The 12,420-nt window shown below is 44.2% G+C and overlaps 1 protein-coding gene across 2 annotated transcripts in view; it reads right to left on the reverse strand.

The window, feature by feature from the left end:
* The window catches only part of TMEM108 (transmembrane protein 108), a 397,442-nt gene extending 385,438 nt beyond the window's left edge, over nucleotides 1-12,004 (reverse strand). The window contains exons 1-2 of one of the 2 annotated variants that reach the window (XM_029215557.1): nucleotides 11,940-12,004; nucleotides 5,284-5,398 (exon numbers count right to left, since the gene is read on the reverse strand). The gene's annotated coding sequence lies outside the window, so the exon portion shown is untranslated. The remainder of the gene's footprint in view (nucleotides 1-5,283; nucleotides 5,399-11,939) is intronic. The other variant, XM_029215556.1, reaches the window with a different exon arrangement.
* Nucleotides 12,005-12,420: the final 416 nt, after the last annotated feature.

The following is a 12,420-nucleotide window of genomic DNA, read 5'->3' on the forward strand; positions in this document are numbered from 1 at the left end:
TGGAAAATACAACTCCTCATTTCCCAACCATATAGCCCAGCAATTTCCCTACCATTCTGCACTGGGATGCAGTCAGTCTCCTCAAAAAAAAAAAAAAAAAAAAAAAAAAAGGGATACAGGCTTTTTCACAATTGCTACTGAACGTGTAGGCTTTGAAAGTAATCTTCCAATTCTTTACTATACACATGACCCACAATCACTGTTTATATTGATTCCAAGGGTTAAGAATTCAGGGTCCTTATACCAGAGAGGTCTCATGTTCTATCAGTCTACCCCACCATTGCTCCCTTCCAGAGAAACCACAGTCCTTGTTGAGGCAAGAAGACCTAGGCCACAGCTGTGTGGACCAAGAGACTGTAGACCCCTAAGACTGCCTGGTAGAAGAGCTTTGACCAGGGGGATGATAGTTACTACAGAATTATCATATTCCTTTCCTTCTTGGTCTGTACACAGACCATCAGTTAGGTTGTGGCGACAGGAAGACATGAGCAGAGAAGCCAAAACGGAAATGCTGAGCCATGTTAATGGCTGAGAAGTAGAATGTGGACTCATCAAGTACTGTTAGTGCAGATACATGCTGGAGTTGCAACAGATCAGGGGACAATCTTCCTGGTCCTGAGTGAGGTCCTGTCTCCATGAGGTCTGGCCAGACTACGGCTCTTTCTCATCCTGAAAGGCCTCTGGGATTCCTCCCAACTTGCCACATGCCTTTGTTTTATTTTCTCATGCATCCTTACTTAAGCCTTCCATTTCTTAAGACAACTTGAATGAGTTTCTGTTCTTGTAATCAAAGACATTTATAGGGGCCCCACAGCAAGATGTCTGAAAGTGTTCCTTTTCTCTTTACTAACTATAAAACAATCTCAGATCTCCCATCTGACAGTCTACACATAACCTCACAAATTTAGGGCTACTTTGCCAGTTTTTGTAATCACAGAGAAAGAAAAGAAATGGCTGGCAAAGCCCCTTTCCCCTGGATTGTCTTTAAATTGCCCTTGCTGCATTTTTTCTCCCAGTCGATCCCTGCCACATGTAGACCACCATTTACTTTCAGTAGATCTAGAAGGTTCAGCCACAGTAAGTCTAGAATAAAAACCCAGCATCCTATGGGAGCCTTAGTAGTCTCTCCATCCTCTGTGGCACTGACAGAATCCCCCCTGTGACTTCTTGGTTGATTTCAAGGTTCAGGGACCAAGTTTTCCACTGGCAAAACCTGATTCTTCTGGTCCCTAAAAAATAAGATTGGCTCCCAAAGCAGTTCCAGCACTGGGAAAAGGTCAGGTCATATCAGAAATTAATGAGCCAGCCCCTCGGAGCACTGCACCTTCTGCAACTCTAATTACTCCTCCCTCCTAACAAAAGACCCCACTCAACTCTCTAGCAACCAGTGATTCTCAATCACAGGCAGTATTTGGAAATGTGAGGGGCCATGCTGGTTGACTCAGTGACTTGGTTAGAGTAATACAGGTATTTAGTAACCAGGGATGCTAAATGTCCTATAATGGACAGCAAAGTTCCACACGATGATGAATCACTGTATCAAAATGTTAACAGCACCTCCCTTGAGAAACACTGAGCCCCCTCCAACATTCCGAGCAGACCAAAGCAGGAAAGAAAGGCAAAGTGAAGAGAGGAGGGCAGTAAGAGGACCAGCACCGCGCCATCAGAAGTGAGGCAGTCGAGTGAAGACTGTCTGGGGATCACCTCGCCCCCGCCACCTCCTTCCCCTCGCCCTCCAGGAACACTACTCACAGCACACAACTCCTTGTTCTCAGTCCTGCTACCACGCAAAACAGTCTTGGGCTCAGATTTAAATTACATCTTTTAAAGTGTGTGTCTTTATTTCCACATCTTTTCCTTTGTTCTAATTATGGTAGCTTCTGAGCAACTAATGTTGGTGCTAGTAATAGATAATATATCACCTGAAAATTCTTCCATGTTGCTAAAGGGCTTAATTACTAAATTTGTACTATGTCTGTTGGAAAATCTAGAGACTAATTCTTTAGGGGATAACTCCTCAGAGATTAAACTTGAGAGATTAAATTTGTGAATTAATACCTTCTTATGAAACACTTTTTTGAGCCACACTGGGGCTTCGAAGAAGGGAAGGTGAAAACTCTCTCGCCACCTCTCCCAGACTCTTTGTTATGCTCTAGGCAGTATCAGAAGAGACATCCTGCACAAACTAGCTTCACCACCAAGGATCAGGGCATGGAGAGACCAGATGGAAAGAGACAGCTCAGCAGCCTTGGATTAAAGCACAAATATTTCTGAGGCAGTACGCTCAGTTATGTCAGAGAGACAGGCCCATGGCACTTTCTGTAACAGACAGATGCTGCAGCAAGGTAAAAAGTTCAGCAAGAGCCATTCACAGATTGAAAAGTGCCCAAGGATGGAAAAGTCCAAAATGCAATCCTGTTTTAAATGAGGTGAGGTCTTGCTATAACAAGCGCACATGCTGTCACTACAAGTGTGCATTTCTGACAAATAGGGTCCTTACAGACTGAAGCAGTGCTATCCAACAGAATTCCCTCTGATGATGGCAATGTTCTCTGTCCGCACTGTGCCTGTGTCAATATGGTAGTGTTGTAAATTTTGTGAGTGTATCTAATAATTGCAGGGACCAGAAACACAGCAAGGCTGAACACAAATCTGCCCGGACAGTTTACATCTAATCCCTGCACTTGCCCTTCCTTAGAGTTAAACTGAGGCTTTCTAGTAAAATAACGTGATTGCTTCAGGCCTAAGTCAGGGTGATGGCCTTTTTCACCATTCCAACACAGAGTTCTAGAAGATTATCAGAACACCTGTGATATTAAAACATTTTATGTATCATTCAAAGAGCATGGGTTGAAGATAAACCCTTTTCCATAATTCCAAAGGAGAGAAGAAACATAAATGTAGAAGTTCTAGGATAAAAACAGATTTCTCCAAACATTCTCTGGTCTTTGTTGTATTACCTGAAAAATCTGTTCTAGGATCAGTAGTCATTTGGGAGGATATTTTTCTTTGGGGGGGTTACTTCTTTATGTCCTTTGATCTGATTATACATGAGTCACTTTAGCATTAAGAGATTACCACAACCCCCCAACCCCCGGTCAAAAGCAATTTCCTTAACTGCTCTTCTGAACAGCCTCCTTCTCCTTCCTCCACTCTCCCGTTTTTTAACTTTCCAAAAAAAAGCCTTTATTCACGAGTATATTGTTGAAATGAGCTGAATATGAAGCTCTCAAGTAAAATCAGAATCCAGTACTGTTCATCATTTCCCACACCATTAACCCTTCACCCATCAAACTCCCCTGCTCCTCAGCTACTGCCTTCACAAGGATTAAGAGTGATCCTTGAGTCCTGGAAATTTGGGGAGACAGATATCTCTTAGCATTTATAGAACTCCCAAGTAATCACACAGAACTACGTACATCCCTTCTTTAGGCTACTGAGTTATAAATGCTGTCTCCATTTTACAGGTAGGGAAACTGGAGCAAAATGAGGCTAAATGATTAAAATACAGTCCCAGAGAAACTCAGAGCAAGATTAAGTCCCTGTACGCCTCCAGCAGTGGTTCTCAACCAGGGGCAGTTTTCCCCCCCAGGGGACATTTGGCAGTGTCTGGAGACATTTTTGATTGTCACGATTGCGGTGGGGTGGAGTGGGGGAACTACCGGCATCTAGTGGGTAGAGGCCAAGGATGCTGCTGAACATGCTACAATGCACAGGACAGCCCACAACAAAGAATCGCCAGGCTCAGCATGTCAGTGGTGCCGAAGATGAGAACCCCTGATCCTCTGGCATCCCCAGCACTACTTTCTTTGGGCCCTAGTCAATAAAGAATGGCTCCCTCTGTAATTTGATCCTTGTACAACATTTACACAAGAAACATGCCAGTTCAGCGTTATGTCTGGCATGCTATACATTTTAGTTACTTTTAAAATGGAAAATATATGGGAGCCACAGAGGAAATTGAGGAAAGCTGGCAAAGTGTGGCTCATTTCCTCTAATGAGAAAGCTTAGCAAATACCAGGTCCTTTCCTTAGCGACCCCCAGGCACTGAGCTGGGGTCTGTGTCTGGCCACTCACCTGGACTCTTCAGTTGTTGATGTGCTTTGCAGCTGCCTTTTCTCCGCTTTGCTTATATCTAAGCATGTGCATCACTCCAGAGCAGTAATGATGTATGCTTATAGGAATCTCCAGAGGTCTACAGCTGCTAATTGTCTATTTTGCTCAGTAAATTGTACTCATTACTGAGCCATGTGAGGCACAGAAGGACATCAGCCTTTCTGGGTGCCCTCTGTCTGAGCCTGGGTAATGGGACGTTATCAGCAAGGGCGCCACAGTATTGAAAAAAGATGCTTAAAAACAACCCTCCATCCAGTTTTTCAGCTGATTACTTTTATTTTTGTTATATAACTTCCTGTCCCCCTCTTTCTTAACCATCCTTAACTCTGCTTAGATTTGTATTAACTATAATTTTCTCTTCAGTGAGTCTGATTTTAGTTTAAGCTCTAGAAGCCAGAGAGTTCAGAAAGGATTGGATGTCCTTTCCACCCCTCGCTCCCAGACTTCCACTGGTCTCTGAGAAGGGCACACCGAGCAGTGAACTTCTCCTTTTGATCTCAAAAATCTTCAGGACAAATGAAAATCCAAAGCCAGCTTTGGTTATAATGCTCCCAGTGCCTACATCCGTTGCACTAGGGTCTGCAAACAGATGAGGAGGGAATGGACATGTAACTTCCGGTGACACTGGATAAAATAAAATGGAATGGGCAGAACCACGTGCTTTGCTACTGCTATTATCCACCAAACTGGGAATCATCAACTCTCTGGTAAGCTGCTTCCGCCCCCCATCCTGAAAAGAAAAGTGATTAATGCAGGAAAAGTTAAGCAAAGTAATCCATGGAGGGGGAGGATGCTGAGAGAGGGGAATTTGAGCCAGCAGAGCTAACAATATGATATGGCTACAGAAAGCGGCACTCAGGCCTAGTTCCCTCCTCTACAGTGTATCTCAGGAAGGCCCAGCAACACCCTCACCACCCACATAAATCAAATCCTACACAAACTCACTAAAAATTCTTGTGCTGAGATATTCTCATGCAGAGATTCCATCCCATCACCCTGACAATGGTTTTAGCTTTGTAAGTGCTGATCTTAATGGTGTTTATGAGCTGAATCACTAAAGGCTTTGGGAACCTTTCACAAACAGGGCACCCCACTGCACTGACTCCAAGAGGCTGTTAATACAAGAGTAAAACCAGAGCAACAATGGCAACAATGCCTTTGACTTACCCTGGAGTAGAGGGTGTGAGAGCCTTCAAAGGCACTTACATCCTTGCGACCCATCAGCTCTGCTGCCTTTCACCACTCACTTCTGCATGGTGGACCACAACCGATCAATCACCAGCTACCAAAGATGAGAAATGAATGAATGCGTTAGGCCAGAAGATCCGTAACTTCAAGTCCCAAGCTACTGCTCAAGTGAATTTGCTAGTGTAGGCTAAGTACTTACTTAACACATAGACCCAAACACATATACTACCTCTAGTTCAGTAAAAGTTTGTTTCTGGTCCCTATATACATACTGGACAAGCAAACAGTAGAGGGGCCCTCCTTGATCAGTGATCCAGGCACCCAGGCTGACAAAAGTCCTGCCATCCTTAAACACAGCTTCCAAGATCCCCCAGGGGTCCTTTCCATTCCAGCCTACGAGGAGCGTAAAACATAGAGGAACTCCCATGGGCGTTCTCTTTTTCTGTTTTCTTCCTAGAAGTGGACCACAACCCTTTTCTGCTTGCACTCAGTTACACAGCCACACCTAAGCCCATGGGTTTCTGGGTAGCTAGTAATCAGTCTCATACAAGCCTGACTCCAGCCCAACAAAGAAGACAATGTTAGTTTTAGAGTATGGAGTTCTGGGTGAGACACTAGCACGGTGAACTTGACTTAGTTACTTAACAAAGTTACTTAACAACTCTGAGATATGGTTTCCTCATCTGTGAAATACCCTGCTTCCCTCATTGACCTGTGTGTCAATGTGTGGTTCAAAATGGGACAAAACAGCACTTCTGAGACTTTAATGTACATGCATGGCACCTGGGCATCTTGATAAAATGCCGATTGCAAACTCCCAGATGATACCAATGCTCCTGTTCTCTGACCACACCTTAACTAGAAAAGAGATTTTTTAAATTAGAGAATATTTTTGTATACCGCAAAGTGATTTGCAGATACAAAGAATTATTATCTTGGCACCGACTTTGATTATACATGAATTCCCAACTAGCCAGCATTTTCAGGATATGTTTAGTCTGGGTACCAAGTAAAATTTCATAGAGTCACAGGATTTTGGAACTGGAAAGAATTTAAGTGGTCACTGCTCTCCCCTCTTATTTTCCAGACAAGTAAAAAACTCAGAGAAGTCAACGATGTCCCCGAAATCTCAGAACAACTTAGTGTGCTGGAATTAGAATCCAGAAATTTGACTTTTTCTTCTCTTATTACATAAATTCAATTCTTCTTTTCCTTCTGAAGAAGAAAAGGCAGTTTTATTCTTCTCCTAAAGTGAGAATAAATGCTACCCTGGCCCAAATCTAAGAAGGTACCAGAAGGTAGCATTGACCAGCATGGGTCACCATCGTACCAAATGTAAGTGAGGGGGTTACAGGACAGACGTTGAGATTTCCAAGCAGACGTTCTTCAGAACATAGTGATTTCCATCAAAGTTATATCTCATGTGTCCAAAATGTGACTTGAACACAAATTAACTTCTGTATACCTTCTGGCAAAAACAAGAATTTTTAGTTTCCATATACACACACTGAGTCACTACTATTAGGGGACAATTAGAAAAAGAGAATTTGAGGTTGCATATAAAAAAGGGAAAGGAAATAATTAGCTGAGGAGGAGCAGTGGTTTCTGTAGTCAACCCTGGGGACAACTAAAGGAACCTCAAGATTTTTTATCCCCGACACCTAAATTATTTTGCATCTCTGAGATCATGGTGAGTCCTAAGAGTTAACAGCAGAAAGTAAAACATAGGGCCTCAGCAGTGAGAGACAGGAGTCCAAACTCCAAGTCCTAAGTCAGAAAGGCATTGACTTACCTGGAAATCAAATCAGACTGGGGAAGAAGGGAGGCTCTTAGTATGCATGTCTCCAATAAAGCCATATAAATTTGAAAGTGTTTTGGTGAAATTAGGAGGGCGTACTTACTGAGCAAGGAATGATAAATGGAAATCCATACTTGCATATCCATCATTAAGATGGTTAAAATGCTATTATCAGCATCTTCATTTAGTAATTTCAAGCATTCTAATAAAGGTAAAATGTTCTAAGAACTTCTATAGGTTTACTTCTGTACTCCACCCTCAACTCTCTTCCACCATAGTGTCTCTAGCACCTCAAAAATTCTCACATCCTGGCCATTTCCCTGAACCTATTCTAGACCCTAGAATTTTTACCCTATTTTTGTGCCATGGACCCTCCCCTCCTTTTGACAATCTGTTGAAACCTAAGGAGCTCCTTCTCAGAATAATCTGTTAAATGCATAGAGAAAATATATAAGATTACAAAGGAAGCCAATTATATGGAAACACTCTTCTATCCACATAGCCCTCAGAGAGTCCATGGACCCAGTTTAAAAACATCTGATTGGGGAATGACTCTTCTAGGGTGATGAAAGCTTGTTCTTACAGGAAAGGTTATGCAGAAAAGTTTTAAAAATACAAGGATGTATAGTAACAATGCTGCTAAATAACAGTCAGTGAAGAAAAGAATAAGGTGCGAAAAGAAGCCTGACCTTGAATTTCTGCCCAAACACAACACTATTCATGCTGTAGCTTTAAAATCCTACATTAAGGAATTACTCAGAATTTTTTTGGCTCCAGCCCTGTAGACACAGCATCTTCTGTGTACTGATAGCAGGTGAAGAAACACAGCACTGGAGAAGGCAAGGCTGACATGAGCCCAAGCTTGGGTCCTAGTTCTCTAACTAGCTCTGTTAGCTTGGTCAAGTCACTCAGCTCTGAGGTGAAATTCCTTGCCTATAAAATGAGAAGGTTGAGCTAAACCATCCCTAGGTTTCTTACAACTCTGAATTATTAGGATTCTAAGACAATGCACAATCATTTCTCTGAGAAGAAATATTAGTGAGATTTCTTTTTGCCCTAGGTTCACTGCATGAAAATACCTTCTAGATGAGAATTTTTCAGAGGCTTCAGAAATACCTTATAAGACTCACCTGGCCATAGAATTTTAGACTTAGAAGGGATTTTAAGAGACATGCACCACATCTCACCAATCCCAGTGACGAGGGGAGAAAACTGAGGTTCTGAAAGGCAAATAAATGTATCTGAGGTCACATGATGAGGCAGTGCTACTGGACTGTTGTGACTACTGCCATCTAGCATCAGCAGGATTTTAGGATTTGGCGCTGGTAGTAGAACCTAGCTCATGAGTTCACTTGAAGAGAGACAGAAATAAACTTCAAATAAGCTGAGCCATAGAATGGGGATGGCACGAGGAAGCAGGTGACTGGGGTAATGACTCCCAGCAGCAGTGCTCTATGCCTCCAGTAGGGTCAAAGCTCGTATGCACAGCAACCTCACTAGCAACAGTACTACCTCCCTCAAATATCATGGCTACAAAATCCATCTCAAAGAACAGTCAATTACAAAAAATGAAAAACAACAACAAAAACAAAAAAGGTATTTCAAAACAGGGGAATAGATGAACGAACCCTGGCTAATAAGGTCAATGAAACCAGAGTTCAAGATTTGAATTGTTAATACAATCTTAAAATCTTAAAATACTTGTTAGGAATTTTTAAGTTTTAGGATTCAGAATAACTTTGACCTACCTTTGTGGACAGCGCTGAAGTATAGTAACTATGAGCATTATTTTAACTAATACCCTCACCACTATCTTCAGAGCATGTAATTATTGGATACTGATCAGGTTTAAAAGTTACACGTGTATTTCCATAGTCCCGCCCACATGTAGAGACTAGTTTTATAAGCAAAGAAGTAGAAACTATTAAGTTGTTGGGAATTTTGATTGAATCATGATTTCAACCTAATTCTCAATTAGCCAACATGTATGCCAAGTACTTTCAAAACCTGTGCTATGAGGCTTCATTGTCACTCTCCACCTCCCACACACAACCAGCAGAGTAATGGCACCATTCTCAACCCCCACAGTCACCATCCCTACCTTAGAGCAACATTTCTGGCTTTCAGAACTTTTTTTTTATATATATATTTTCTTTGAGAACCGATACAGCCTTTCAAAATCTGTACTGGAGGCTACACACCGCTGGTTTGCCAGCTCTATATTTCATCTCTTCCAGGAATTCCCAGAGACAGCAGTGCCATCTACTGGTAGGGAGGGGACAACTTGTTTTCTGGAAGCCAGTGGGTGACTTGCCAAGGATCTGAAAGAATGGTAGCCTAGATTTGTGTCTTTGTGAGCCTTTCTTTTCTAGAGCACATCACAAGCATAACTGATGCTTACAATCTGAGACACGGAACTCCACAGGAGCCCCCATCCCGAAGGGCAGGTCTTCTGTAAGTCACAAAAAGCCCAGCCAGTCTAGCCAATAGTGAGGCGGCTCTGCCTAGAAATGCCTCCTCAAGGCTCCTCAAGGCTGAGCCTCACTGAATTAAACACTTCCTAGCTCTCCTTTCCCCCCCATGCTTCTGTATCAGATGATCTCACCCGTGCCCCCACCTGTGGCAATGTTATCCCGCTCTATCTTACAGCAAGTGTCCCAGGGAAGGTGCTCAGACCTCTCTCAATGTGAAGGCTCTTAGATTTACACAATGTGACACAGATCCTGCTCAAAGGACGCTACTGCTTAGGCATGCAGGTCAGACTCTAATCTCTCTCATTCTCCATCCCCCCTCTCCCTGACCCAGGGGACAGAAACAACAGAAAGGAAATGATTTTGTTGTTGCTTTGAAAGCTACACTAGTGGGCTTTTATCGACTCAGAAAATAAACCTTGTCCTGTAGGTCACCGAGGTACCTTGCTTCCCTAAAGATGAACTAAGCCTGCCAATCTTTCCGTTTTCCCTTGTGTAACCTAATAAGTGTTTCTCAACCTTTCCAAAACCCCTGCCTCCCTTCCACAGGCTAAACACTGCATGCCCTCTGTGTATTTATATAACAAAAGTGACATTTTTCTCTCTAAACATAAGCATATACCTTTTCAAACTATACCACCTACCCCAGCCTCAGAATTCCTTCCTCTCCCCACTGCATACCAGCTAAAAACAAATCACTGACAAATTTTAAAATTATTCTTACTATTCCAAGCTGTCAGGTGACAATCTATATTTTACTTTATGAGAGTAATTTGTTATATTCCCAACAAGCTTTGCAGCACCTTCTCTTTTACTTTCGCTCACCCCAGAGAACCACCAAAAGTTGATCTGTTACAGTTGATGTTAATTCTGATTCCCCCTAACAAATTTAAGTGTTCCCTCTTCAGTTAGCTTGAACTTGCCAAGTAAATTGGTTGCTTAGCAAGTGTAGGCATTTCACAGGCATGGGGTGTGCCTTAGATGCTTGAAAAAAATCACATTGTTTCCTAAAAAAACACAAAACTTTGTATGGGGAAGGTAAGAGTAATAAAAAGCCTTTGAAGCAGTAGCTACCAGGAACCGGAGAGATTGTTGTCCATTTCCTACCAGAGTAAGTTCTAAATGAATTACAGTGAAACTCCAGAAAACAGTAAAATCTTCCTAATAACAGTTAGTTGAACCATTTCTTACTGAGCAGACTACCAGGTATATCTAACAAATTAACCAGTGGAAAACTGAAGGGACTTTTTGCCCTTGCTATTGCAGGTCTGGGGAAATGCAGAAGGAAAGAGGCAGGGGATGCCTCCCTTTTTAAAGTATGACTTAAAGGAGACATTCCCCCCCACCCCCCATGCACAAGCAGGTTTGGCATCCAATGGTCTTCTTTAAACATGCACTTTTCAAAGAATTAAGGAGATCTAAATGGGTGTAATTTAGACCCTGCCTTCCCTTCTCCCTACAGCCCATTAACATGCTGGAAATAAGTCATTACTTGCTTCGGCAGCCCAGAAAAACCTCAGTTTACAGAGATAACCAGTTTACAGAGATAAACGCCCTCCCCTCCCCACCCCGCCCCTCAGAAAAAGGTTTTCTTGAAGGAGAATATCAGTGTGATGGTCTGGTCTGCAGTTCACTGCAGGCATCTCCCTCCTCACAATTACCAGTCATCAGTTTCGCTGTAATTTCTTATGGTAGCCTCTCATTTAGACCTGCTCCGCCAGTGCCCAACTGCTTTTGAAATCATCATTTTCCGTCTCCTTACGGATCTCTGGATTCCTTCAGCAGGCTGAAAGCGTTCAATTTCGGTGCAGCTCGGGGACTGAGAGCTGGCGGGCAGGTCCGGAGAAGCCTTGCACCGGTGCACCTGGGCTGGCCCACCGGTCCTTGCCCCCACCACCGCCCGCACGGCTGCGCCAGGAATTCGGCTTTGCTCGCCGCCGCCGGATTACTTCGAGTCCCGCGGCTTGGCCAAAGAGACACCACATTTTTTTCTTCGTTTTCACATGTGACAGGTCCCACTGCATTAAAGACATCTTCTCCCCGGCCCCTGCCCCACCACCTTTCACCCTTTACCTGGGGAGGGGGTCGATACCAGCATCCCCCCGGGCGGGAAACAAAGGCTGAGGCGAGGCTGCCAGGTGGGCAACTCCCCTCAGGCGGACCCGTCACCGCGGTGAGGAGGATGGGCAGATGCATTAGAGGGCAGAAAAAGGGAAACCGAGGCACCGAGGATGATGGCTGAGTCCGGGTCTGCATCCTCTCCCAAGCGAGGCTCCCCGGGCGAGCGAACCCCAGACCTCCTCCCTCCCCGCTCGCCCGCACCCGGCAGCGGAAGGGCAGGGAGGCCGCCCCGCGGCTGTTCTTACCTCGGGAGAAGCGCTCCGGCTCCCTCCGACGGCTCGGGAAAAAATGCCCCGCCGCTTGCGCACGCGCACTCGCGTTCTCGCGCCTTCGCGCCCCCGCGCGCGCCTCTCAGACCCAGCTTTGGCCCGCCCCGGCCCTGTCCGTCAGCGTCCGCGAGAGCCAATCCAATAGCACGGGAGGACCAGCCCCGGTCACGTGGTAGTGCCAGCCAATCACCAAATTGCCCTCGGCAGCACCCTCTCCGATGTCTCTGGGGGTTCGGTTGCTACCGAGTGGAGCGGGTGCGAGGTGTGCACAAAGGGCTGAGTGTCTGTTTGGGGGGTTTACTGGCGCTAGATTGAGCAATTACTAGATCAATCGATATCTCAAATTCTAAATATGAATAAGAATGACCTGGGCATCTTGTTAAAAGGAGGATTCTGATCCACTAAGTCTGAGATGGAGGCTTGAGACTCTGCCTTTCTAACAAGTTCTAAGCGGTGA

This window comes from Monodon monoceros, unplaced genomic scaffold, assembly GCF_005190385.1.
Source record: "Monodon monoceros isolate NGI ecotype Baffin Bay Population unplaced genomic scaffold, NGI_Narwhal_1 Super_Scaffold_11, whole genome shotgun sequence".
NCBI lineage: Eukaryota > Metazoa > Chordata > Mammalia > Artiodactyla > Monodontidae > Monodon > Monodon monoceros.